This window comes from Salvelinus alpinus, chromosome 24 (assembly GCF_045679555.1).
Source record: "Salvelinus alpinus chromosome 24, SLU_Salpinus.1, whole genome shotgun sequence".
NCBI classification, from domain to species: domain Eukaryota; kingdom Metazoa; phylum Chordata; class Actinopteri; order Salmoniformes; family Salmonidae; genus Salvelinus; species Salvelinus alpinus.
Window position 1 is genome coordinate 32,662,592 of NC_092109.1, and position 27,153 is coordinate 32,689,744.

The 27,153-nt window shown below is 40.5% G+C and overlaps 1 protein-coding gene across 4 annotated transcripts in view; it reads left to right on the plus strand.

Annotated features, from left to right (window-relative positions):
• nrg2a (neuregulin 2a) overlaps window positions 1-27,153 on the plus strand; it is a 239,229-nt gene that overhangs the window by 77,325 nt on the left and 134,751 nt on the right. The window lies entirely within an intron of this gene.

Consider the following 27,153-nt stretch of genomic DNA (forward strand, 5'->3'; position numbering starts at 1 on the left):
ATACAGCAGCCTGAAACTGTTGTTTGCTTCTCCCATGTTTTCCCAGTCCCTTATAGACAAGGCTTATGGAGCAATACAATGAACAGTATATGTTTGAAGTACTGTATCACACGCTACACAGTAACTTTATTTCTGACAGTATACAGTAAACATGGACCAACAGAACACACCCTGTTCACTGTCTCCTAGCTTGTGTCCTGTGCCCAGTGGCTCATTCATTTCTCGCAGGAAACCCCTCTGCCATTGGAATTGTGCTGCAGCTGCATTCACAAACGCATCACTATACGTTTGCATACTATATGTTATTGAAAAATGAGTTTTAATGACCCCAACCTAAGTGTATGTAAACTTCTGACTTCAACTGTATATTGCAATTCGATACAGCGATTTTACTGTGATTCGATGTTCCAAACATATTGTTCACCATTTTATGAGTAGAAGGCCATGAGAAAATGAGTTTTGATCACTCATGGAAACAAAAGTTCTGAAAAACATTTTGTCTCACCATTTAAAAAGAAGATGGAGAATGAGCTACAGAAATATAAATAGCTGGGTTTTGGCACAGGTACAGCTGTCTAGTACTAGCTAGTGTTAACTACAATTTCTTTGAGAATCCATACTTGGAGTCATATAATCTACATAATTTAGTAAAAAATTATATTGCGATACTGTACTGTATTTTTTACCCCCCATCACTAACACACACACACACACACACACACACACACACACACACACACACACACACACACACACACACACACACACACACACACACACACACACACACACACACACACACACACACACACACACACACACACACACACACACACACAGTATGTTGCGGTTTAACCATGAATTCAATACTAGACTGGGAGAAATGTATCACAGTGGGGGTTTTGCAGCCAAAGCTAAGGCATCTGTGACTGTGTGAGTAACCCAGCCTGTGAACCCTCTCCAGGGTTATAAAAGAGCGCCTGCGCCCCTCAGTCTGCCCTCACTAGACCCTCAGTCTGCCCTCACTAGACCCTCAGTCTGCCCTCACTAGCCCCTCAGTCTGCCCTCACTAGCCCCTCAGTCTGCCCTCACTAGCCCCTCAGTCTGCCCTCACTAGCCCCTCAGTCTGCCCTCACTAGCCCCTCAGTCTGCCCTCACTAGCCCCTCATTCTGCCCTCACAAGCCCCTCAGTCTGCCCTCACTAGCCCCTCAGTCTGCCCTCACTAGCCCCTCAGTCTGCCCTCACACGTGTTACACCCGTGTCTGAAATGCAAGGCTCCCAGAGAGAGAGGTCAATCATAGACCTGGGAAGTCACACTAAGATCTTAGATACTGCAGCTACATTAGCACGTCACACAGACCACAAGACCTGTATTGTATTGTCTTTCGCTCCCCACCGCCTATTCAACCAAGCCCATACTTAGGTTTCTCCCTAATTTAGAGAGTGAGATTTCCCCCGGCTGAGGGCTCACAGTCTTGTCCTCTGCCTCACTAGGCTCTGGAGACCTTCACTGTAATAGCTTCCATTCCTCTTCTCTTTTAATGTGCTGATTATTCCATAGTTTTGTCATCTGTTTGTCTCAGATCTACTGACAGAGAATACCAAATTCGTCTTGACATGACATTTGCTTGAAAGCTCTTAACACCTTTAGGAGAGGGGTGAGAACGTACGAACTGTACGTGTGTTTTAGTTAGTTAAGATGAGAGAGAGAGAGAGGGGCCACGATCATGCCCAGAGTTTACTTGCAGGCAGCTTTCCTGTCATCCATCATCCTCTCTCAGTGTTATGTGGACTCCATGACACTGTCCTCTTTTCAAGTGCAGTAGATGCCTGTTTGATCTCTTGTTCTGCTCATTCAAGCCCTTAGGTCAACAATTGTTCTGCCTAGTTCTGCATCCCTCCGCTCCATTGTTAAACAGGTGTTGTGTTGTTTGGTGAGTCAGTCACCCTGTTGTGTACTGCATAATTATTATAATAATGATAATAATAATGATAATAATTGCAGCCCATTCATCAGTGTGTGGTGTCCTGTATGTGTCTCTGATCCCCAGTCAGACAATGTGCCTATTTACACAGCTAGGAGCATTGTATTAAAGTATAGCTAACCTGATGGTAATTTGCAGTGTTTTGTCTAGCGGAAAAAAGGATAAAAGAGCACCTGAGAGACTCCATTTGCTGTCCCTTAAGGGAGGGAAAAGAAGTATGTTAAGCTTCCAGGTAGCACACTTGTTCTTTCATTTCTGTTGTAGGATACTGCTTGCGACTGCACATTTATTCTACACACAGCTGTAATAGTTTATTGAAGTCTTAACGCTATAGTTCCTGCTGTAGGGCTTTTGGAAGGCTGTTTTATCTGCTTCATGTTGACATGCTAGAGAAGAGAATGGCATGCGCTGCATAGAACACAACACCAAACAGAACACTTGTGTTCTAGTTGGATGACTTCCTTGATCAGGGACTGTGACACGGTGTTGACCTCAAGATATGAAGCTGTAACCTTCTGGTTATAGGATGAAACCCAGAATAAACAATATCTAGGCTAAGTCTAGAGAGAGTCGACTCCAGAAAAATCCTTGTGTCGGTCACCACTAACAACCTGTGAGAGAGGCAGAAACCTAACCTTTTCATGTATATATATGTTTGATTAATTGAGGAATGTTTCTGATGTGTGAGGAGTGACAACGAGTGAATGTGTTTATCGATTGACTTGCATGGCAATTGCAGGTCTCTGTATTGGTGCCTACTGACTGACTGACATAACTGATTCAGGCTGCTCCTTCCTATGGCTCACTAGGTTTTCCTCAGGCTGCTCATTCCTATGGCTCACTAGGCTTTCCTCAGGCTGCTCCTTCCTATGGCTCACTAGGCTTTCCTCAGGCTGCTCCTTCCTATGGCTCACTAGGCTTTCTCAGGCTGCTCCTTCCTATGGCTCACTAGGCTTTCCTCAGGCTGCTCCTTCCTATGGCTCACTAGGCTTTCCTCAGGCTGCTCCTTCCTATGGCTCACTAGGCTTTCCTCAGGCTGCTCCTTCCTATGGCTCACTAGGCTTTCTCAGGCTGCTCCTTCCTATGGCTCACTAGGCTTTCCTCAGGCTGCTCCTTCCTATGGCTCACTAGGTTTTCCTCAGGCTGCTCCTTCCTATGGCTCACTAGGCTTTCCTCAGGCTGCTCCTTCCTATGGCTCACTAGGCTTTCCTCAGGCTGCTCCTTCCTATGGCTCACTAGGCTTTCCTCAGGCTGCTCCTTCCTATGGCTCACTAGGCTTTCCTCAGACTGCTCCTTCCTATGGCTCACTAGGTTTTCCTCAGGCTGCTCCTTCTTATGGCTCACTAGGCTTTCCTCAGGCTGCTCCTTCTTATGACTCACTAGGCTTTCCTCAGGCTGCTCCTTCCTATGGCTCACTAGGCTTTCCTCAGGCTGCTCCTTCTTATGGCTCACTAGGCTTTCCTCAGGCTGCTCCTTCTTATGGCTCACTAGGTTTTCCTCAGGCTGCTCCTTCTTATGGTGCACTAGGCTTTCCTCAGGCTGCTCCTTCTTATGGCTCACTAGGCTTTCCTCAGGCTGCTCATTCTTATGGCTCACTAGGCTTTCCTCAGGCTGCTCCTTCTTATGGCTCACTAGGCTTTCCTCAGGCTGCTCCTTCTTATGGCTCACTAGGCTTTCCTCAGGCTGCTCCTTCTTATGACTCACTAGGCTTTCCTCAGGCTGCTCCTTCCTATGGCTCACTAGGCTTTCCTCAGGCTGCTCCTTCTTATGGCTCACTAGGCTTTCCTCAGGCTGCTCCTTCTTATGGCTCACTAGGTTTTCCTCAGGCTGCTCTTTCTTATGGCTCACTAGGCTTTCCTCAGGCTGCTCCTTCTTATGGCTCACTAGGCTTTCCTCAGGCTGCTCCTTCTTATGGCTCACTAGGCTTTCCTCAGGCTGCTCCTTCTTATGGCTCACTAGGCTTTCCTCAGGCTGTGTGCTGCTCTGAATCCGGTAGGAGAAGCGGATGCATGTAAATCAAGCTCAGTGTTTTTCTCTGGACTCAACCCCATGTGTTTTGTAGTCAGGATTTAACGTTAATTTCCTCAATGCGCTGCTAGCACTGTGGTATTTTACATGTTTGTACTGTTTGAGTACTCGCAGAGTACTAGGAATGGAAAATATTTTTCTTTTTAGAACACAAGGGCAAGGCCATAAAAACATATGTGCGCATTTATCTACTTTATATGCCAACAGTGTACAACTATGCTTAATTTATCATAACCATTATAGATAATACATCCTAACTGCTAAATTGTTTCATATATATTCAGTCAATAAAAAACAATAGCCATTTAAGATGAGTTTATTGAAACCGTAATATCAACTGGTTATATTACACCATGGAAGACAATCTTCGAAAAGGCAGTAACCTAAGCAGTGTCGTGTCTTTGGCTATGCCGGATTAAGTGATATGACATGCTATTCTATAAAATCCTTTCTCCGTAATTAATATTACCTGATTGAGATAATCATGTAAATGTAATTAACTAGAAAGTCGGGGGACCACGAAATAATATTTATAGAGCTGTTATCTTCCGAATAAACTCTTAAAGACCTAGTAATATTTTACATCAATAGCAGTCAATATTAATCGTCACCTTTATTCAGTCTCATCTGAAACCTGTAAATTCTTGGTTATCTTCACGAACCCTGGCTAACAAGTTGAATCAGCAATACAAAATTGGGTTTAATTATTTATTTACTAAATACCTAACTAATCACACAGAATTACATATACACAGAATGAATCATACCTTGATTACAAATTACGTCATAAAGGAAAACGTCCCTAGCGGGCGGAACAGATATGACAGCTGGTTACACAAAGAAAGGGGGGATTGGTTTGAGGGAAAGAGTGGGAAGACTGAAGAACAAAGGGAGAAGCGATGTCTCTATCGTAAATACAGTATCTTATGCATTCTAAATTACCGCCCATTTGGAAAAGGAAAATGCAATAAATATTTACTCTGAGCTGCGCTTCAGTAGGTTGGTGGTAGATGGAAGGCCGTATTGCCCAACCGAGTCCTTTGTCCTTTGAAAAATGTCTCTGGTGGTAAATTGCATACGTTGTAGTAACGTCGTTGTGTGGTAGACGGGATACTCTGTCTGTTCTTTCCTAGCCCACGTTTGCAGCTGCTGTTGCTAACTCAACGGCTAGGAGGTATCACTTCTGTAGTGAATAAGAGTTCAAAGTTCATACCATTCGCAACCAAAGCTCACGCTGAGGTTGGCTTAGTTCTGTAGTTGACATGTTCGTCCTTTTAACGCAGAGGCTGCAGACCTCACGTACTTGGAACAGGAGGTTATATTGTCGTCAAGGCTTTATATAGGAAGGGAGAGGAGGGCGTGTTTGAAAAGTTTTATAACCCATGTTTCTTCACAGTGGCGGGCCACTGATTGAGCAGAGCCCTAACCTTATGAAAACCCAAATCTCTTATTTGGAAGCTAAAATTACATTTCATCTCTTCACCAATAATTTTATATTCAAACATTTAAATTGAACAACAATTCCATGTGACTCCGATAACTACAATGTGCAGACTTTCCACTGTATAGTTTATGTCATCCTATCATTGATCAGAATGTCTCAGATGACAACCGAACTGACATCATATTCATTAAGTACCACCGCATATGTTCAATTGGTCGGATTCCCAGAATATAGTTCATTTCTCCCCACCTTCTGATATTCCCAGAATCTCTATGTTAACCAAAGGATTTTCAAATGTCACATCAGTAGGGTAGAGAAAGGAAAAAAGGGGGGAGAGGTATTTATGACTGTCATAAACCTACCCCCAGGCCAACTTCATGACAGCAGTAGCCTCAGCAGTAACCTCAGCAGTAGCCTCAGCAGGAATGCTTGCTTGTAGGCGCCTATGGCTGTGCAATGGCATAGCCTTATTTTGTTAATATAGTAGACAAGACGCTCCATTTTGAATTTGTGATAAAACTGTTGTTGTTATTTGGCAAGGAATGTAGCTTGTGTATCCCATCAGTTAGAGGCATTTTATTATGCCCACCGACTCACCATTTTTATAGGCATTTATTTCTGTAGACCTAACGGGATCTTGTGTGTGAACTCAGCATGTGTAGAGGGCAGTGGCGGTCAATACCGTTTAAGATCAGGGAGGAGGATGTGTTGAGAAAGAATTATGAGCATGGCTTCATTTCTATTATGTCATTCATATTCCATTCACCCAGCTCAATGTAACACTGATACGTTTAGGTAACTATCATTCATATTCCATTCACCCAGCTCAATGTAACACTGATAGGTTTAGGTTACTGTCATTCATATTCCATTCACCCAGCTCAATATAACACTGATACGTTTAGGTTACTATCATTCATATTCCATTCGCACAGCTCAATGTAACACTGATACGTTTAGGTTACTATCATTCATATTCCATTCACCCAGCTCAATATAACACTGATACGTTTAGGTTACTATCATTCATATTCCATTCACCCAGCTCAATATAACACTGATAGGTTTAGGTTACTATCATTCATATTCCATTCACCCAGCTCAATGTAACACTGATACGTTTAGGTTACTATCATTCATATTCCATTCACCCAGCTCAATATAACACTGATACGTTTAGGTAACTATCATTCATATTCCATTCACCCAGCTCAATGTAACACTGATACGTTTAGGTTACTATCATTCATATTCCATTCACCCAGCTCAATATAACACTGATACGTTTAGGTTACTGTCATTCATATTCCATTCACCCAGCTCAATATAACACTGATACGTTTAGGTTACTATCATTCATATTCCATTCACCCAGCTCAATGTAACACTGATAGGTTTAGGTTACTGTCATTCATATTCCATTCACCCAGCTCAATATAACACTGATACGTTTAGGTTACTATCATTCATATTCCATTCGCACAGCTCAATGTAACACTGATACGTTTAGGTTACTATCATTCATATTCCATTCACCCAGCTCAATATAACACTGATACGTTTAGGTTACTATCATTCATATTCCATTCACCCAGCTCAATATAACACTGATAGGTTTAGGTTACTATCATTCATATTCCATTCACCCAGCTCAATGTAACACTGATACGTTTAGGTTACTATCATTCATATTCCATTCACCCAGCTCAATATAACACTGATACGTTTAGGTAACTATCATTCATATTCCATTCACCCAGCTCAATGTAACACTGATACGTTTAGGTTACTATCATTCATATTCCATTCACCCAGCTCAATATAACACTGATACGTTTAGGTTACTGTCATTCATATTCCATTCACCCAGCTCAATATAACACTGATACGTTTAGGTTACTATCATTCATATTCCATTCACCCAGCTCAATATAACACTGATACGTTTAGGTTACTATCATTCATATTCCATTCACCCAGCTCAATGTAACACTGATACGTTTAGGTTACTATCATTCATATTCCATTCACCCAGCTCAATATAACACTGATACGTTTAGGTTACTATCATTCATATTCCATTCACCCAGCTCAATATAACACTGATACGTTTAGGTTACTGTCATTCATATTCCATTCACCCAGCTCAATATAACACTGATACGTTTAGGTTACTATCATTCATATTCCATTCACCCAGCTCAATATAACACTGATACGTTTAGGTTACTATCATTCATATTCCATTCACCCAGCTCAATATAACACTGATACGTTTAGGTTACTATCATTCATATTCCATTCACCCAGCTCAATATAACACTGATACGTTTAGGTTACTGTCATTCATATTCCATTCACCCAGCTCAATATAACACTGATACGTTTAGGTTACTATCATTCATATTCCATTCACCCAGCTCAATGTAACACTGATACGTTTAGGTTACTATCATTCATATTCCATTCACCCAGCTCAATGTAACACTGATACGTTTAGGTTACTATCATTCATATTCCATTCACCCAGCTCAATGTAACACTGATACGTTTAGGTTACTATCATTCATATTCCATTCACCCAGCTCAATGTAACACTGATACGTTTAGGTTACTATCATTCATATTCCATTCACCCAGCTCAATGTAACACTGATACGTTTAGGTTACTATCATTCATATTCCATTCACCCAGCTCAATATAACACTGATACGTTTAGGTTACTATCATTCATATTCCATTCACCCAGCTCAATATAACACTGATAGGTTTAGGTTACTATCATTCATATTCCATTCACCCAGCTCAATGTAACACTGATACGTTTAGGTTACTATCATTCATATTCCATTCACCCAGCTCAATATAACACTGATACGTTTAGGTAACTATCATTCATATTCCATTCACCCAGCTCAATGTAACACTGATACGTTTAGGTTACTATCATTCATATTCCATTCACCCAGCTCAATATAACACTGATACGTTTAGGTTACTGTCATTCATATTCCATTCACCCAGCTCAATATAACACTGATACGTTTAGGTTACTATCATTCATATTCCATTCACCCAGCTCAATGTAACACTGATAGGTTTAGGTTACTGTCATTCATATTCCATTCACCCAGCTCAATATAACACTGATACGTTTAGGTTACTATCATTCATATTCCATTCGCACAGCTCAATGTAACACTGATACGTTTAGGTTACTATCATTCATATTCCATTCACCCAGCTCAATATAACACTGATACGTTTAGGTTACTATCATTCATATTCCATTCACCCAGCTCAATATAACACTGATAGGTTTAGGTTACTATCATTCATATTCCATTCACCCAGCTCAATGTAACACTGATACGTTTAGGTTACTATCATTCATATTCCATTCACCCAGCTCAATATAACACTGATACGTTTAGGTAACTATCATTCATATTCCATTCACCCAGCTCAATGTAACACTGATACGTTTAGGTTACTATCATTCATATTCCATTCACCCAGCTCAATATAACACTGATACGTTTAGGTTACTGTCATTCATATTCCATTCACCCAGCTCAATATAACACTGATACGTTTAGGTTACTATCATTCATATTCCATTCACCCAGCTCAATATAACACTGATACGTTTAGGTTACTATCATTCATATTCCATTCACCCAGCTCAATGTAACACTGATACGTTTAGGTTACTATCATTCATATTCCATTCACCCAGCTCAATATAACACTGATACGTTTAGGTTACTATCATTCATATTCCATTCACCCAGCTCAATATAACACTGATACGTTTAGGTTACTGTCATTCATATTCCATTCACCCAGCTCAATATAACACTGATACGTTTAGGTTACTATCATTCATATTCCATTCACCCAGCTCAATATAACACTGATACGTTTAGGTTACTATCATTCATATTCCATTCACCCAGCTCAATATCACACTGATACGTTTAGGTTACTATCATTCATATTCCATTCACCCAGCTCAATATCACACTGATACGTTTAGGTTACTATCATTCATATTCCATTCACCCAGCTCAATGTAACACTGATACGTTTAGGTTACTATCATTCATATTCCATTCACCCAGCTCAATATAACACTGATACGTTTAGGTTACTGTCATTCATATTCCATTCACCCAGCTCAATATAACACTGATACGTTTAGGTTACTATCATTCATATTCCATTCACCCAGCTCAATATAACACTGATACGTTTAGGTTACTATCATTCATATTCCATTCACCCAGCTCAATATCACACTGATACGTTTAGGTTACTATCATTCATATTCCATTCACCCAGCTCAATGTAACACTGATACGTTTAGGTTACTATCATTCATATTCCATTCACCCAGCTCAATATCACACTGATACGTTTAGGTTACTATCATTCATATTCCATTCACCCAGCTCAATGTAACACCTATACGTTTAGGTTACTATCATTCATATTCCATTCACCCAGCTCAATATCACACTGATACGTTTAGGTTACTATCATTCATATTCCATTCACCCAGCTCAATGTAACACCTATACGTTTAGGTTACTATCATTCATATTCCATTCACCCAGCTCAATATAACACTGATACGTTTAGGTTACTATCATTCATATTCCATTCACCCAGCTCAATATAACACTCATACGTTTAGGTTACTGTCATTCATATTCCATTCACCCAGCTCAATGTAACACTGATACGTTTAGGTTACTGTCATTCATATTCCATTCACCCAGCTCAATATAACACTGATACGTTTAGGTTACTATCATTCATATTCCATTCACCCAGCTCAATATAACACTGATACGTTTAGGTTACTATCATTCATATTCCATTCACCCAGCTCAATGTAACACTGATACGTTTAGGTTACTGTCATTCATATTCCATTCACCCAGCTCAATATAACACTGATACGTTTAGGTTACTGTCATTCATATTCCATTCACCCAGCTCAATGTAACACTGATACGTTTAGGTTACTATCATTCATATTCCATTCACCCAGCTCAATGTAACACTGATACGTTTAGGTTACTATCATTCATATTCCATTCACCCAGCTCAATATAACACTGATACGTTTAGGTTACTATCATTCATATTCCATTCACCCAGCTCAATATAACACTGATACGTTTAGGTTACTGTCATTCATATTCCATTCACCCAGCTCAATATCACACTGATACGTTTAGGTTACTGTCATTCATATTGCATTCACCCAGCTCAATATAACACTGATACGTTTAGGTTACTATCATTCATATTCCATTCACCCAGCTCAATATAACACTGATACGTTTAGGTTACTATCATTCATATTCCATTCACCCAGCTCAATGTAACACTGATACGTTTAGGTTACTATCATTCATATTCCATTCACCCAGCTCAATGTAACACTGATACGTTTAGGTTACTGTCATTCATATTCCATTCACCCAGCTCAATGTAACACTGATACGTTTAGGTTACTATCATTCATATTCCATTCACCCAGCTCAATGTAACACTGATACGTTTAGGTTACTATCATTCATATTCCATTCACCCAGCTCAATGTAACACTGATACGTTTAGGTTACTATCATTCATATTCCATTCACCCAGTTCAATGTAACACTGATACGTTTAGGTTACTATCATTCATATTCCATTCACCCAATTCAATGTAACATTGATACGTTTAGGTTACTATCATTCATATTCCATTCACCCAGCTCAATATAACACTGATACGTTTAGGTTACTGTCATTCATATTCCATTCACCCAGCTCAATATCACACTGATACGTTTAGGTTACTATCATTCATATTCCATTCGCCCAGCTCAATGTAACACTGATACGTTTAGGTTACTATCATTCATATTCCATTCACCCAGCTCAATATAACACTGATACGTTTAGGTTACTATCATTCATATTCCATTCACCCAGCTCAATATAACACTGATACGTTTAGGTTACTATCATTCATATTCCATTCACCCAGCTCAATATAACACTGATACGTTTAGGTTACTATCATTCATATTCCATTCACCCAGCTCAATATAACACTGATACGTTTAGGTTACTATCATTCATATTCCATTCACCCAGCTCAATGTAACATTGATACGTTTAGGTTACTATCATTCATATTCCATTCACCCAGCTCAATGTAACACTGATACGTTTAGGTTACTATCATTCATATTCCATTCACCCAGCTCAATATAACACTGATACGTTTAGGTTACTATCATTCATATTCCATTCACCCAGCTCAATGTAACACTGATACGTTTAGGTTACTATCATTCATATTCCATTCACCCAGCTCAATATAACACTGATACGTTTAGGTTACTGTCATTCATATTCCATTCACCCAGCTCAATGTAACACTGATACGTTTAGGTTACTATCATTCATATTCCATTCACCCAGCTCAATATAACACTGATACGTTTAGGTTACTATCATTCATATTCCATTCACCCAGCTCAATGTAACACTGATACGTTTAGGTTACTGTCATTCATATTCCATTCACTCAGCTCAATATAACACTGATACGTTTAGGTTACTATCATTCATATTCCATTCACCCAGCTCAATATAACACTGATACGTTTAGGTTACTATCATTCATATTCCATTCACCCAGCTCAATATAACACTGATACGTTTAGGTTACTGTCATTCATATTCCATTCACCCAGCTCAATGTAACACTGATACGTTTAGGTTACTGTCATTCATATTCCATTCACCCAGCTCAATGTAACACTGATACGTTTAGGTTACTATCATTCATATTCCATTCACCCAGCTCAATGTAACACTGATACGTTTAGGTTACTATCATTCATATTCCATTCACCCAGTTCAATGTAACACTGATACGTTTAGGTTACTATCATTCATATTCCATTCACCCAGCTCAATGTAACACTGATACGTTTAGGTTACTATCATTCATATTCCATTCACCCAGCTCAATATAACACTGATACGTTTAGGTTACTGTCATTCATATTCCATTCACCCAGCTCAATATCACACTGATACGTTTAGGTTACTATCATTCATATTCCATTCACCCAGCTCAATATAACACTGATACGTTTAGGTTACTGTCATTCATATTCCATTCACCCAGCTCAATATAACACTGATACGTTTAGGTTACTATCATTCATATTCCATTCACCCAGCTCAATGTAACACTGATACGTTTAGGTTACTATCATTCATATTCCATTCACCCAGTTCAATGTAACACTGATACGTTTAGGTTACTATCATTCATATTCCATTCACCCAGCTCAATATAACACTGATACGTTTAGGTTACTGTCATTCATATTCCATTCACCCAGCTCAATATCACACTGATACGTTTAGGTTACTATCATTCATATTCCATTCACCCAGCTCAATATAACACTGATACGTTTAGGTTACTGTCATTCATATTCCATTCACCCAGCTCAATATAACACTGAAACGTTTAGGTTACTATCATTCATATTCCATTCACCCAGCTCAATGTAACACCTATACGTTTAGGTTACTATCATTCATATTCCATTCACCCAGTTCAATGTAACATTGATACGTTTAGGTTACTATCATTCATATTCCATTCACCCAGCTCAATGTAACACTGATACGTTTAGGTTACTATCATTCATATTCCATTCACCCAGCTCAATGTAACACTGATACGTTTAGGTTACTATCATTCATATTCCATTCACCCAGCTCAATGTAACACTGATACGTTTAGGTTACTATCATTCATATTCCATTCACCCAGCTCAATGTAACATTGATACGTTTAGGTTACTGTCATTCATATTCCATTCACCCAGCTCAATATAACACTGATACGTTTAGGTTACTGTCATTCATATTCCATTCACCCAGCTCAATATAACACTGATACGTTTAGGTTACTGTCATTCATATTCCATTCACCCAGCTCAATATAACACTGATACGTTTAGGATACTATCATTCATATTCCATTCACCCAGTTCAATGTAACACTGTTACGTTTAGGTTACTATCATTCATATTCCATTCACCCAGTTCAATGTAACACTGATACGTTTAGGTTACTATCATTCATATTCCATTCACCCAGCTCAATGTAACACTGATACGTTTAGGTTACTATCATTCATATTCCATTCACCCAGTTCAATGTAACACTGATACGTTTAGGTTACTATCATTCATATTCCATTCACCCAGCTCAATGTAACACTGATACGTTTAGGTTACTATCATTCATATTCCATTCACCCAGCTCAATATAACACTGATACGTTTAGGTTACTGTCATTCATATTCCATTCACCCAGCTCAATATCACACTGATACGTTTAGGTTACTATCATTCATATTCCATTCACCCAGCTCAATATAACACTGATACGTTTAGGTTACTGTCATTCATATTCCATTCACCCAGCTCAATATAACACTGATACGTTTAGGTTACTATCATTCATATTCCATTCACCCAGCTCAATGTAACACTGATACGTTTAGGTTACTATCATTCATATTCCATTCACCCAGTTCAATGTAACACTGATACGTTTAGGTTACTATCATTCATATTCCATTCACCCAGCTCAATATAACACTGATACGTTTAGGTTACTGTCATTCATATTCCATTCACCCAGCTCAATATCACACTGATACGTTTAGGTTACTATCATTCATATTCCATTCACCCAGCTCAATATAACACTGATACGTTTAGGTTACTGTCATTCATATTCCATTCACCCAGCTCAATATAACACTGAAACGTTTAGGTTACTATCATTCATATTCCATTCACCCAGCTCAATGTAACACCTATACGTTTAGGTTACTATCATTCATATTCCATTCACCCAGTTCAATGTAACATTGATACGTTTAGGTTACTATCATTCATATTCCATTCACCCAGCTCAATGTAACACTGATACGTTTAGGTTACTATCATTCATATTCCATTCACCCAGCTCAATGTAACACTGATACGTTTAGGTTACTATCATTCATATTCCATTCACCCAGCTCAATGTAACACTGATACGTTTAGGTTACTATCATTCATATTCCATTCACCCAGCTCAATGTAACATTGATACGTTTAGGTTACTGTCATTCATATTCCATTCACCCAGCTCAATATAACACTGATACGTTTAGGTTACTGTCATTCATATTCCATTCACCCAGCTCAATATAACACTGATACGTTTAGGTTACTGTCATTCATATTCCATTCACCCAGCTCAATATAACACTGATACGTTTAGGATACTATCATTCATATTCCATTCACCCAGTTCAATGTAACACTGTTACGTTTAGGTTACTATCATTCATATTCCATTCACCCAGTTCAATGTAACACTGATACGTTTAGGTTACTATCATTCATATTCCATTCACCCAGCTCAATGTAACACTGATACGTTTAGGTTACTATCATTCATATTCCATTCACCCAGCTCAATATAACACTTATACGTTTAGGTTACTGTCATTCATATTCCATTCACCCAGTTCAATGTAACACTGATACGTTTAGGTTACTATCATTCATATTCCATTCACCCAGCTCAATGTAACACTGATACGTTTAGGTTACTATCATTCATATTCCATTCACCCAGCTCAATGTAACACTGATACGTTTAGGTTACTATCATTCATATTCCATTCACCCAGCTCAATGTAACATTGATACGTTTAGGTTACTATCATTCATATTCCATTCACCCAGCTCAATGTAACACTGATACGTTTAGGTTACTATCATTCATATTCCATTCACTCAGCCCAATGTAACACTGATACGTTTAGGTAACTATCATTCATATTCCATTCACCCAGCTCAATGTAACATTGATACGTTTAGGTTACTATCATTCATATTCCATTCACCCAGCTCAATGTAACATTGATACGTTTAGGTTACTATCATTCATATTCCATTCACCCAGCTCAATGTAACACTGATACGTTTAGGTTACTGTCATTCATATTCCATTCACCCAGCTCAATGTCACACTGATACGTTTAGGTTACTGTCATTCATATTCCATTCACCCAGCTCAATGTAACATTGATACGTTTAGGTTACTATCATTCATATTCCATTCACCCAGCTCAATGTAACATTGATACGTTTAGGTTACTATCATTCATATTCCATTCACCCAGCTCAATGTAACATTGATACGTTTAGGTTACTACATGAAACTCAAAATGTGGTTGCTAGTCTATGAATGAAAGTTTACAACGTAGATTCACACAGGTCGAGAGAAGTTTGAATAAACAAGGTGACAGACCACCTAGCACACTCTTGCCTGCATCTAGCTAATTTAGGGTGTAATCATTAGTCCAACAGTTGCAAATGAGGGTTTCTATTGGACAAATTCAGGTATGTTAATCCTCATTTCGTTCTGTTTGCTTACAGTGAAGAAACTTTTTTCAACAGAATCGGCGGAATGAATACACCCCTGATTACACGCAAACACAGTTCACTTTTATAGCAGCCACATAAAAACAGCATGATCACTTTGCCCATTGTATATATAATTCCTTCTCCCAACGATCTATGCGCTCTCCTCCTCTCACCTTTTCCCTTCGCTTGTGGACTTCAGTGCACAACACATCAGCTGTCTGTGACCAAGCCAAACTTTCATATCATGACCGCTAACTTCTATACACAGCCTACAACATTGTCACATCATAGTCAACATACTGTAGCTACTAGAACTAACGCATTAGTAAGCCCGCTATAATCATGCAGTACAGTGTACAGTCAGAAAGATGTATAGCAGTTACACCGACGGGCCCCGGTGACAATAAATTAATAAAACCAAAAGCTTACCTTGACTTGGAAGAGTTCCAGTGTTGGATAGCTATAGCCAGCTAGCTAACATAGCATCCCTCTCTGTTTGAGCCGGGTGTTTGAGTAGGCTAAATTAGCAAGCTGCCTTCGGTAGCTTGTGAAAGTTTTTAAAAATACAACCAAATATTGCTCTCTCGCTTTCTCTCTCTCTTTCTCTCTTGCTTCTCCTTAATTTTGGAAGAAATTAATTTGTTTAAAACTGTTCAAATATTGTATTTTTCTCTCTTTGAGTCATCTACTCACTACATTTTATGCACTGCAGTGCTAGCTAGCTGTAGTTTATGCTTTCAGTACTAAATTCATTATCTGATCCTGTGATTGGGTGGACAATATGTCAATTTTATTTATTTAACCTTTATTTAACTAGGCAAGTCAGTTAAGAACAAATTCTTATTACAATGATGGCCTACCAAAAGGCAAAAGACTTCCTGCGGGGACGAGGGCTGGGATAAAAAAATTAATACAAATAAATAACATATAAATATAGGATAAAACACACATCATGACAAGAGAAACAACACAACACTACATAAAGAGAGATATAAGACAACAACATAGCAAGGCAGCAACACATGACAACACAGCATGGTAGCAACACAACATGGTAGCAGCACAAAACATGGTAAAAACATGATTGGGCACAGACAACAGCACAAAGAAGGTAGAGACAACATTACATCACGTAAAGCAGCCACAACTGTCAGTAAGAGTGTCCATGATTGAGTATTTGAATGAAGAGATTGAGATAAAATTGTCCAGTTTGAGTGTTTGTTGCAGCTCGTTCATGCTGCAAGAGCACTGATAGGTTGGAGGATGTCCTACAGAAGTTTTCATAATTACTGTGTAAGTCTATGGAAGGGGGTGGGAACCATGAGCCTCCCAGGTTTTGTATTGAAGTCAATGTACCCAGAGGAAAACAGAAGCTAGCTGTGGTCCTACGCTACAGATATACTATATTATACTTATACTAATTATACTAATTATACTTATACTTATACTTATACTAATATACTAATTTCCGCGACGCATATAAGGCCCTCCCCCGCCCCCCTTTCGGAAAAGCTGACCACGACTCCATTTTGTTGATTCCAGCCTACAAACAGAAACTAAAACAACAAGCTCCCGCGCTCAGGTCTGTTCAACGCTGGTCCGACCAATCTGATTCCACTCTTCAAGACTGCTTCGATCACGCGGATTGGAATATGTTCCGCATTGCGTCCAACAACAATATGGACGAATATGCTGATTCGGTGAGCGAGTTCATTAGGAAGTGCATTGACGATGTCGTACCCACAGCAACGATTAAAACATTCCCAAACCAGAAACCGTGGATTGACGGCAGCATTCGCGTGAAACTGAAAGCGCGAACCACTGCTTTTAACCAGGGCAAGGTGACCGGAAGCATGACCGAATACAAACAGTGTAGCTATTCTCTCCGCAAGGCAATCAAACAGGCTAAGTCCCAGTACAGAGACAAAATCGAGTCGCAATTCAACAGCTCAGACACAAGAGGTATGTGGCAGGGTCTACAGTCAATCACGGATTACAAAAAGAAAACCAGCCCCGTCGCGGACCAGGATGTCTTGCTCCCAGACAGGCTAAACAACTTTTTTGCCCGCTTTGAGGACAATACAGTGCCACTGACACGGCCCCCTACCAAAACCTGCGGGCTCTCCTTCACTGCAGCCGAGGTGAGTAAAACATTTAAACGTGTTAACCCTCGCAAGGCTGCAGGCCCAGACGGCATTCCCAGCCGCGTCCTCAGAGCATGCGCAGACCAGCTGGCTGGTGTGTTTACGGACATATTCAATCAATCCTTATCCCAGTCTGCTGTTCCCACATGCTTCAAGAGGGCCACCATTGTTCCTGTTCCCAAGAAAGCTAAGGTAACTGAGCTAAACGACTACCGCCCCGTAGCACTCACTTCCGTCATCATGAAGTGCTTTGAGAGACTAGTCAAGGACCATATCACCTCCACCCTACCGGACACCCTAGACCCACTCCAATTTGCTTACCGACCCAATAGGTCCACAGACGACGCAATCGCAACCACACTGCACACTGCCCTAACCCATCTGGACAAGAGGAATACCCATGTGAGAATGCTGTTCATCGATTACAGCTCAGCATTTAACACCATAGTACCCTCCAAACTCGTCATCAAGCTCGAGACCCTGGGTCTCGACCCCGCCCTGTGCAACTGGGTCCTGGACTTCCTGACGGGCCGCCCCCAGGTGGTGAGGGTAGGTAACAACATCTCCACCCCGCTGATCCTCAACACTGGGGCCCCACAAGGGTGCGTTCTGAGCCCTCTCCTGTACTCCCTGTTCACCCACGACTGCGTGGCCATGCACGCCTCCAACTCAATCATCAAGTTTGCGGATGACACTACAGTGGTAGGCTTGATTACCAACAACGACGAGACGGCCTACAGGGAGGAGGTGAGGGCCCTCGGAGTGTGGTGTCAGGAAAATAACCTCACACTCAACGTCAACAAAACAAAGGAGATGATTGTGGACTTCAGGAAACAGCAGAGGGAGCACCCCCCTATCCACATCGACGGGTCAGTAGTGGAGAAGGTGGAAAGTTTTAAGTTCCTCGGTGTACACATCACGGACAAACTGAATTGGTCCACCCACACAGACAGCGTCGTGAAGAAGGCGCAGCAGCGCCTCTTCAACCTCAGGAGGCTGAAGAAATTCGGCTTGTCACCAAAAGCACTCACAAACTTCTACAGATGCACAATCGAGAGCATCCTGTCGGGCTGTATCACCGCCTGGTACGGCAACTGCTCCGCCCACAACCGTAAGGCTCTCCAGAGGGTAGTGAGGTCTGCAGAACGCATCACCGGGGGCAAACTACCTGCCCTCCAGGACACCTACACCACCCGATGTCACAGGAAGGCCATAAAGATCATCAAGGACAACAACCACCCAAGCCACTGCCTGTTCACCCCGCTATCATCCAGAAGGCGAGGTCAGTACAGGTGCATCAAAGCAGGGACCGAGAGACTGAAAAACAGCTTCTATCTCAAGGCCATCAGACTGTTAAACAGCCACCACTAACATTTAGCGGCCGCTGCCAACATACTGACTCAACTCCAGCCACTTTAAAAATGGGAATTGATGGAAATTATGTAAAAATGTACCACTAGCCACTTTAAACAATGCCACTTAATATAATGTTTACATACCCTACATTACCCATCTCATATGTATATACTGTACTCTATATCATCTACTGCATCTTGCCATCTTTATGTAATACATGTACCACTAGCCACTTTAAACTATGCCACTTTATGTTTACATACCCTACAGTACTCATCTCATATGTATATACCGTACTCTATACCATCTACTGCATCTTGCCTATGCCGTTCTGTACCACCACTCATTCATATATCTTTATGTACATATTCTTTATCCCTTTACACTTGTGTGTGTATAAGGTAGTAGTTGTGGAATTGTTAGGTTAGATTACTTGTTGGTTATTACTGCATTGTCGGAACTAGAAGCACAAGCATTTCGCTACACTCGCATTAACATCTGCTAACCACGTGTATGTGACTAATAAAATTTGATTTGATTTGATTTGACAGAGAGCTGCTGAGGCTACTGTAGACCTTCATTGCAAAACAGCGTGTTTTAATCAATTATTTGGTGACGTGAATATATTTAGTATAGTTTTATCTAAAAATGATAACTTTTTAATATTTCACAATTCTGAAATTCACTGAGGGAGAAGAACTGTGATGTTTGCCTTGGTTTCTTTTTTGTTGTGCCTCGCAAATGCACATCAACAAATGGAACACTAGCCTCAAAGCAAATAAACATTGTCTTCAAGACAAAATGTAAAAATATATAAGCCACCAAATAGTTTTACAGTATTTGAAAAATATAATATGGATCTCTGGTTAAAGACCTAGTTTTGACAACTGTTTGAGTACTCATGATCATCCCCAGTAGCACATAATGTTGAACCATATATGTTGCTTAGACCTTGGTGAGAGCATTGTTGTCCTATAGTTATTTTGCATACAACCTTATGGGAATGGTGCAGGATAGTTGCTTGGCTTTGAAACATTCTCAGCACATTTAAGGAACTTGAACCCCCCCCAAAAAACACCAGTCTCAACGTCAACAGTGAAGAGGCGACTCCGGGATGCTGGCCTTCTAGGCAGAGTTGCAAAGAAAAATACATATCTCAGACTGGCCAATAAAAAGAAGAGATTAAGATGGGCAAAAGAACACAGACACTGGACAGAGAAACTCTGTCGAGAAGGCCAGCATCCCGGAGTCACCTCTTCACTGTTAACGTTGAGACTGGTGTTTTGCGGGTACTTTTTAATGAAGCTGCCAGTTGAGGACTTGTGAGGCGTCTGTTTCTCAAACTAGACACTTTAATGTACTTGTCCTCTTGCTCAGTTGTGCACCGTGGCCTACCACTCCACTTTCTATTCTGGTTAGAGCCAGATTGCGCTGTTCTGTGAAGGGAGTAGTACACAGCGTTGTATGAGCTCTTCAGTTTCTTGGCAATTTCTCACATGGAATAGCCTTCATTTCTGACAACAAGAATAGACTGACGAGTTTCAGAAGACAGTTCTTTATTCTGGCCATTTTTAGCCTGTAATCCAACCCACAAATGCTGATGCTCCAGATACTCAACTAGTCTAAAGAAGGCCAGTTTTATTGCTTCTTTAATCAGGACAACAGTTTTCAGCTGTGCTAACATAATTGCAAAAGGGTTTTCTAATGATCAATTAGCCTTTTAAAATGATAAACCTGGATTAGCTAACACAATGTGCAATTGGAACACAGGAGTGATGATTGCTGACAATGGGCCTCTACACCTATGTAGATATTCCATTACAAATCAGCCGTTTCCAGCTACAATAGTCATTTACAACATTAACAAACTCTACACTGTATTTCTGATCAATTTGATGTTTTTTTAATGGACAAAAAATGTGCTTTTCTTTCAAAAACAAGGACATTTTTATGTGACCCCAAACTTTTGAACAGTAGTGTATTTCCCTCAGATTACACAGACCCACAAAATGGCAATGGTCATTGCCAATATTGTCACTATTCCACAGACACTGCAGCCACATTGATGTCCAGAAGTAGAACGGGAGATTATTACTTTTTCACGCAGTGATGTAGTCGAGTAACTAAACTTGAACACTTGGACAAGGACTCAGGCACTGGGACTCTGACTTCAGCCATAGGGACTCTTGACTCGACTCATGATTTGACCGTTGGTGACTTGGACTCTTAGTCACTGGGTACACATTAACTCAAAATAAAGTTATTTACCCAGTCAGGTATAGTGTAGTGGCAAGAGGAATTTTGTCTAAATTGTTTCCTATCCCTTTTCCTTTCATTCTGTTCCACCAAACGTTGCATATAAGCTACTGGTAATGTTACCAGGGCTACGTTCAGTTGCAAAACTTTCTCAAACGTTGCAGATCGAAATTCCATGAATAGAACCAACGTTATTCCGTATTCAACATGTCAGTGAAGGCATGTTTGTTCTAGCTAATGAGGTAACATGACTGAACAAGGTATAACCTAAACTAATGGTTAACGGTCCGGTCTGCAAGTAGCCTAGTTTTAGATTGGCCTGCAATATGCTTTATGAATGTAAAATCCTTCCTGCCAATGCACGATAGAAAGAAAAAACATAGCGCCTGTGTTATGGGTCATATCTTTTGAACAGTAAGGGCTAGAATCAAGTCGTTTTCTTTGAGGAAAAGAGGGAGACTCTTGGCTACAGAACCTGGAGATGAAATGCAGTGGGGAAGGTGGGAGGGTTGAGCGGGACCACAGATTCCGATAGCCTACTTTTCTTTACTCAAGGGAGAAAAAAACATAGCTAGACTGTTGTTTTACTGTTAAACTCAATGCTACTATTGTTTTTAATTTCGTAAAGCAGTTTGTGTTTCATAATCAGGCAAAAGGTAACTAACTAGAAGGCTGGTGGTGACTGGTTAGCTACAGGGAAGCAATCGAGTTGCCTGTGTGACATATATAATAGGAGGCAGACCCGGAGAGGAGCCTGTCTGCCCACACTCACCGCTTGTTCCCCTGCTTATGTAGGCTGTGTGTGCCGGGTGTGGCGTGTCCTTCCCTTTGCTTCTAATATTTAAATGTCTCGTCAATTGCCACTGAAAAATAGGTGTTTGACTAATATTTTTGTCACTATTTTTGTATACAAAATTAACACTGTGGTAGACACTAGTTTTTAACTTAATCATTCGTAATTAATGGCTCCATTCGAAATGAATGTCTAAACTTACTGTTTGCCTTGTATTGTAGTTGGTTAATCTTGTTATTAGGAATCACAAGGACACGTGGAGCCTATAGCAGTGAGAGGCTGGTCTAGCTTTTTAGCCAAGGATTAGTCTGACAGAGGATGTCACCTAGTTAACACTAACACAGTTGGCTGGAGATCACCATAACTTTGAGACTACTCTGTTGCCTTTGCAGCAAAAAAATCAAATCAAATGTATTTATATAGCCCTTCTTACATCAGCTGATATCTCAAAGTGCTGTACAGAAACCCAGCCTAAAACCCCAAACAGCAAGCAATGCAGGTGAAGAAGCACGGTGGCTAGGAAAAACTCCCTAGCAAGGCCAAAACCTAGGAAGAAACCTAGAGAGGAACCAGGCTATGAGGGGTGGCCAGTCCTCTTCTGGCTGTGCCGGGTGGAGATTATAACAGAACATGGCCAAGATGTTCAAATGTTCATAAATGACCAGCATGGTCAAATAATAATAATCACAGTAGTTGTCGAGGGTGCAGCAAGTCAGCACCTCAGGAGTAAATGTCAGTTGGCTTTTCATAGCCGATCATTAAGAGTATCTCTACCGCTCCTGCTGTCTCTAGAGAGTTGAAAACAGCAGGTCTGGGACAGGTAGCACGTCCGGTGAACAGGTCAGGGTTCCATAGCCACAGGCAGAACAGTTGAAACTGGAGCATCAGCACGGCCAGGTGGACTGGGGACAGCAAAGAGTCATCATGCCAGGTAGTCCTGAGGCATGGTCCTAGGGCTCAGGTCCTCCGAGAGAGAGAAAGAAAGAAAGAGAGAATTAGAGAGAGCATACTTAAATTCACACAGGACACCGGATAAGACAGGAGAAGTACTCTAGATATAACAAACTGACCCTAGCCCCCCGACACATAAACTACTGCAGTATAAATACTGGAGGCTGAGACAGGAGGGGTCAGGAGACACTGTGGCCCCATCCGATGATACCCCCGAACAGGGCCAAACAGGAAGGATATAACCCCACCCACTTTGCCAAAGCACAGCCCCCACACCACTAGAGGGATATCTTCAACCACTAACTTACCATCCTGAGACAAGGCCGAGTATAGGGGGGGGGGGGCGCCAACCCAGACAGGAAGATCACGTCAGTGACTCAACCCACTCAAGTGACGCACCCCTCCTAGGGACGGCATGAACAAACACCTTGAGGTTAAACCTGAGAATGAGCGCCTATCTCCCTCTGCCTCATCTGGCTGGCTGTGATAGCTCACTCTGTGTGTGTGTGTGTGTGTGTGTTTACCCCCTGCACTGTGAATGATCATTAGCCCACCCTTTTGAAACTAACAAGAAGTTGTTGACAGTTCTGAGGCTCTGTCTTCTCTAAGCGCTTTCTAACTAAGGTTGTGAAAAATATGTACAGCTGGGGTAGGACTAAAAATAACGTGTCCTATTGATCTATGATGCATGGTCTTTATTCTGATGAGACATTCCCTTGTGTTTGATTCCAGCAAGTGCAGAAGGCACAGACAGTCTTGAAATGGCCCAGATCATTTAGAGACAGAAATAATTTCTGTTTGACGTAATAAACCCTTGCCACTCCCTGTAAAACTTGACATACACAGTTGCTCAAATCAGCAATGGATTAGGAGCACTACAGAGAATGTGAGGGTAGACTGGTGCTCATGAAATGGGTAAAATGGATAACACTCGTGGATAAAAATGTTATGTCTCTGCGTGCCATATGAAGGAAGATGCGCTAAAGCTAGTTAGCACTGGCTCGCAAAACTACCTCTAACTTCCTTCATACGGCACTCAGACATAAAAATGGTATCCACGAGTTCATCTGACTCTGGTTATGTAGAAAACGGCTTAATTTCCAGAATCTCACAGTATCCCTTTAAACATTGAAACCAAGTTATTTTACAATTAGAATTGCCAGAATCTGGCTGTAAACCACTCATTCCTTTAATTTACCGTGTTAAATAACACTAATATTATTGGCTTTATAATAAGGTTGGTAGCAACATGGAAAATCGTTGTGGAAATCTGTTGCAGCTCAAGTCGACTACAAAATCTACAATGCAATGCTTTCTCTTTAGCTGGCTGGCTAGCAAACGTAGCTCCACACAATAATGCCAAAAACAACATCAGCATGTAACATAGCTAGTTAGCTGTAAAATCGCCTAAACAATCTGCACTATCAATTTAGGAGTCTACAATCTCACCATGTTCAACCTGCAGATCGATGTGCCTCAGAGTGGAGTGTAACATTCGCAACGGCAGATATACTTTTGAGGAGATGGAAACGTGGCCCATGCTATGTCACTCATGCTAAATTGAGTCAACTTTGCATTTGTTTTGTGTGTTTGTCAATAATGGTGTGCAGGGTGTATACATGGTCTGTCGTACGGTACTTTGGTAAGAAGCCAATTTGACATTTGCTCAGGACATTGTTTTCACTGAGGAAATGTTGGAGTCTGCTGTTGATGATACTGCAGAGGAGGTTGCTGCTGACGCGTATTCCATAGTAATTATTGGGGTCAAATTTGTCTCACTTTTGTGGATTGAGGTGATCAGGCCTTGGTTCCAAATATTAGGCAAGATGCCAGAGCTGAGGATAATTTTGAAAAGCTTCAGAGTAGCCAATTTGAATTTGTGGTCTGTATATTTTATTGTTTTGTTTAGTATACCATCAACACCACAAGTCTTTTTGGGTTGGAGGGTTTGTATTTTGTCCTGTAGCTCATCCAATATAATTGGAGAATCCAGTGGGTTCTGGTAGTCTTTAATAGCTGATTCTAAGTTTTGTAAATTATCATGTATATGTTTCTTTGTTTTATGGCTGAAAAGGTTGGAGAAGTGGTTTATCCATACATCTCCATTTTGGATAGATCGCTCTTTATGTTGTTATTTGTTTAGTGGGTTCCAATTTTCCCAGAAGTGATTTGATTCTATTGATTCTTCAATCACAATGAGCTGTTTTCTGTCATGCTGTTTCTTCTTTTTTCTTAGTGTATTTCTGTATTATTTTAGTATTTTACCATAGTGAAGGCGCAGCTAAGATTTTTTGGTTCTCTGTTTTTTTGGTTGGATAGGTTTCTCAATTTCTTTCTTAGGTTTTTACGTTCTTCAATCAAACCATTTCTCATTGTTGTTATTTGTCTTAGGTTTTCTGCGGCAATTTGAATTTGATATGTTAGCTGATAGGTCAAATATATTGTTCAGACTGCTAAGTTTACACCTTCACTATTGCAGGAAAACATTTTGTCCAGGAAGTTGTCTAGGAGGGATTGGATTAGTTGTTGGCCAATAGTTTTTTGGTAGGTTTCTAATCAAATCAAATCACATTTTATTGGTCACATACACATGGTTAGCAGATGGTATTGTGAGTGTAACGAAATGCTTGTGCTAGTTCCGACAGTGCAGCAGTATCTAACATGTAATCTAACAATTCCATGACAATTCTACATTACCTTCCTTCGGTCTATAGCATTCCTTAATTAATAGTCTGCAGTTTGTTCGGCTTTGATGCCTCATGGTTGATTATTGCTCTGTTCAAGTAGACTGTGATTTTGCTGTGATCTGATAGTGGCGTCAGTGGGCTGACTGTGAACGCTCTGAGGGACTCTGGGTTGAGGTCGGTGATAAAGTAGTCTACAATACAACTGACAAGAGATGAGCTATAGGTGTACCTACCGTAGGAGTCCCCTCGAAGCCTACCATTGACTATGTACATATCCAGCGTGTGACGGAGCTGCATGAGTTGTGACCTGTTTTGCTGGTTGTGTTGTTGTAGTTGTGTCTAGGGTGGCATATGGGGGAGGGAATGCTGTCACCTCCAGGTATGTGTTTGTCACCCTGTGTGCTGAGGATGTCAGGTTCTTGTCCAGGTCTGGCATTTAGGTCACCACAGACTAGTACATGTCCCTGGGACTGGAAATGATTGATTTCTCCCTTCAGGATGGAGAAGCTGTCTTCATTAAATTATGGGGATTCTAGTGGGGGATATAGGTAGCACACTGAAGGACATTTTTGTCTGTTGAGATAATTTCCTTTTGAATTTCTAGCCAATTGTAAAGTTTTCCTGTTTTGATTAATTTAATGGAGTGAGTTAGGTCTTCCCATTTACCAAATTAGCATACCCCCTGAGTCCCTTCCCTGTTTCACACCTGGTAGTTTGGTGGATGGGACTACCAGCTCTCTGTAACCTCAAATCAAATCAAATTTTATTGGTCGCATACACATGGTTAGCAGATGTTAATGTGAGTGTAGCGAAATGCTTGTGCTTCTAGTTCCGACAATACAGTAATATCTAACAAGTAATCTAACAAATTCACAACTACCTTATACACACAAATGTAAAGGGATGAATAAGAATATGTACATATAAATATATGGATGAGCGATGGCCGTGCGGCATAGGCAAGATGCAGTAGATGGTA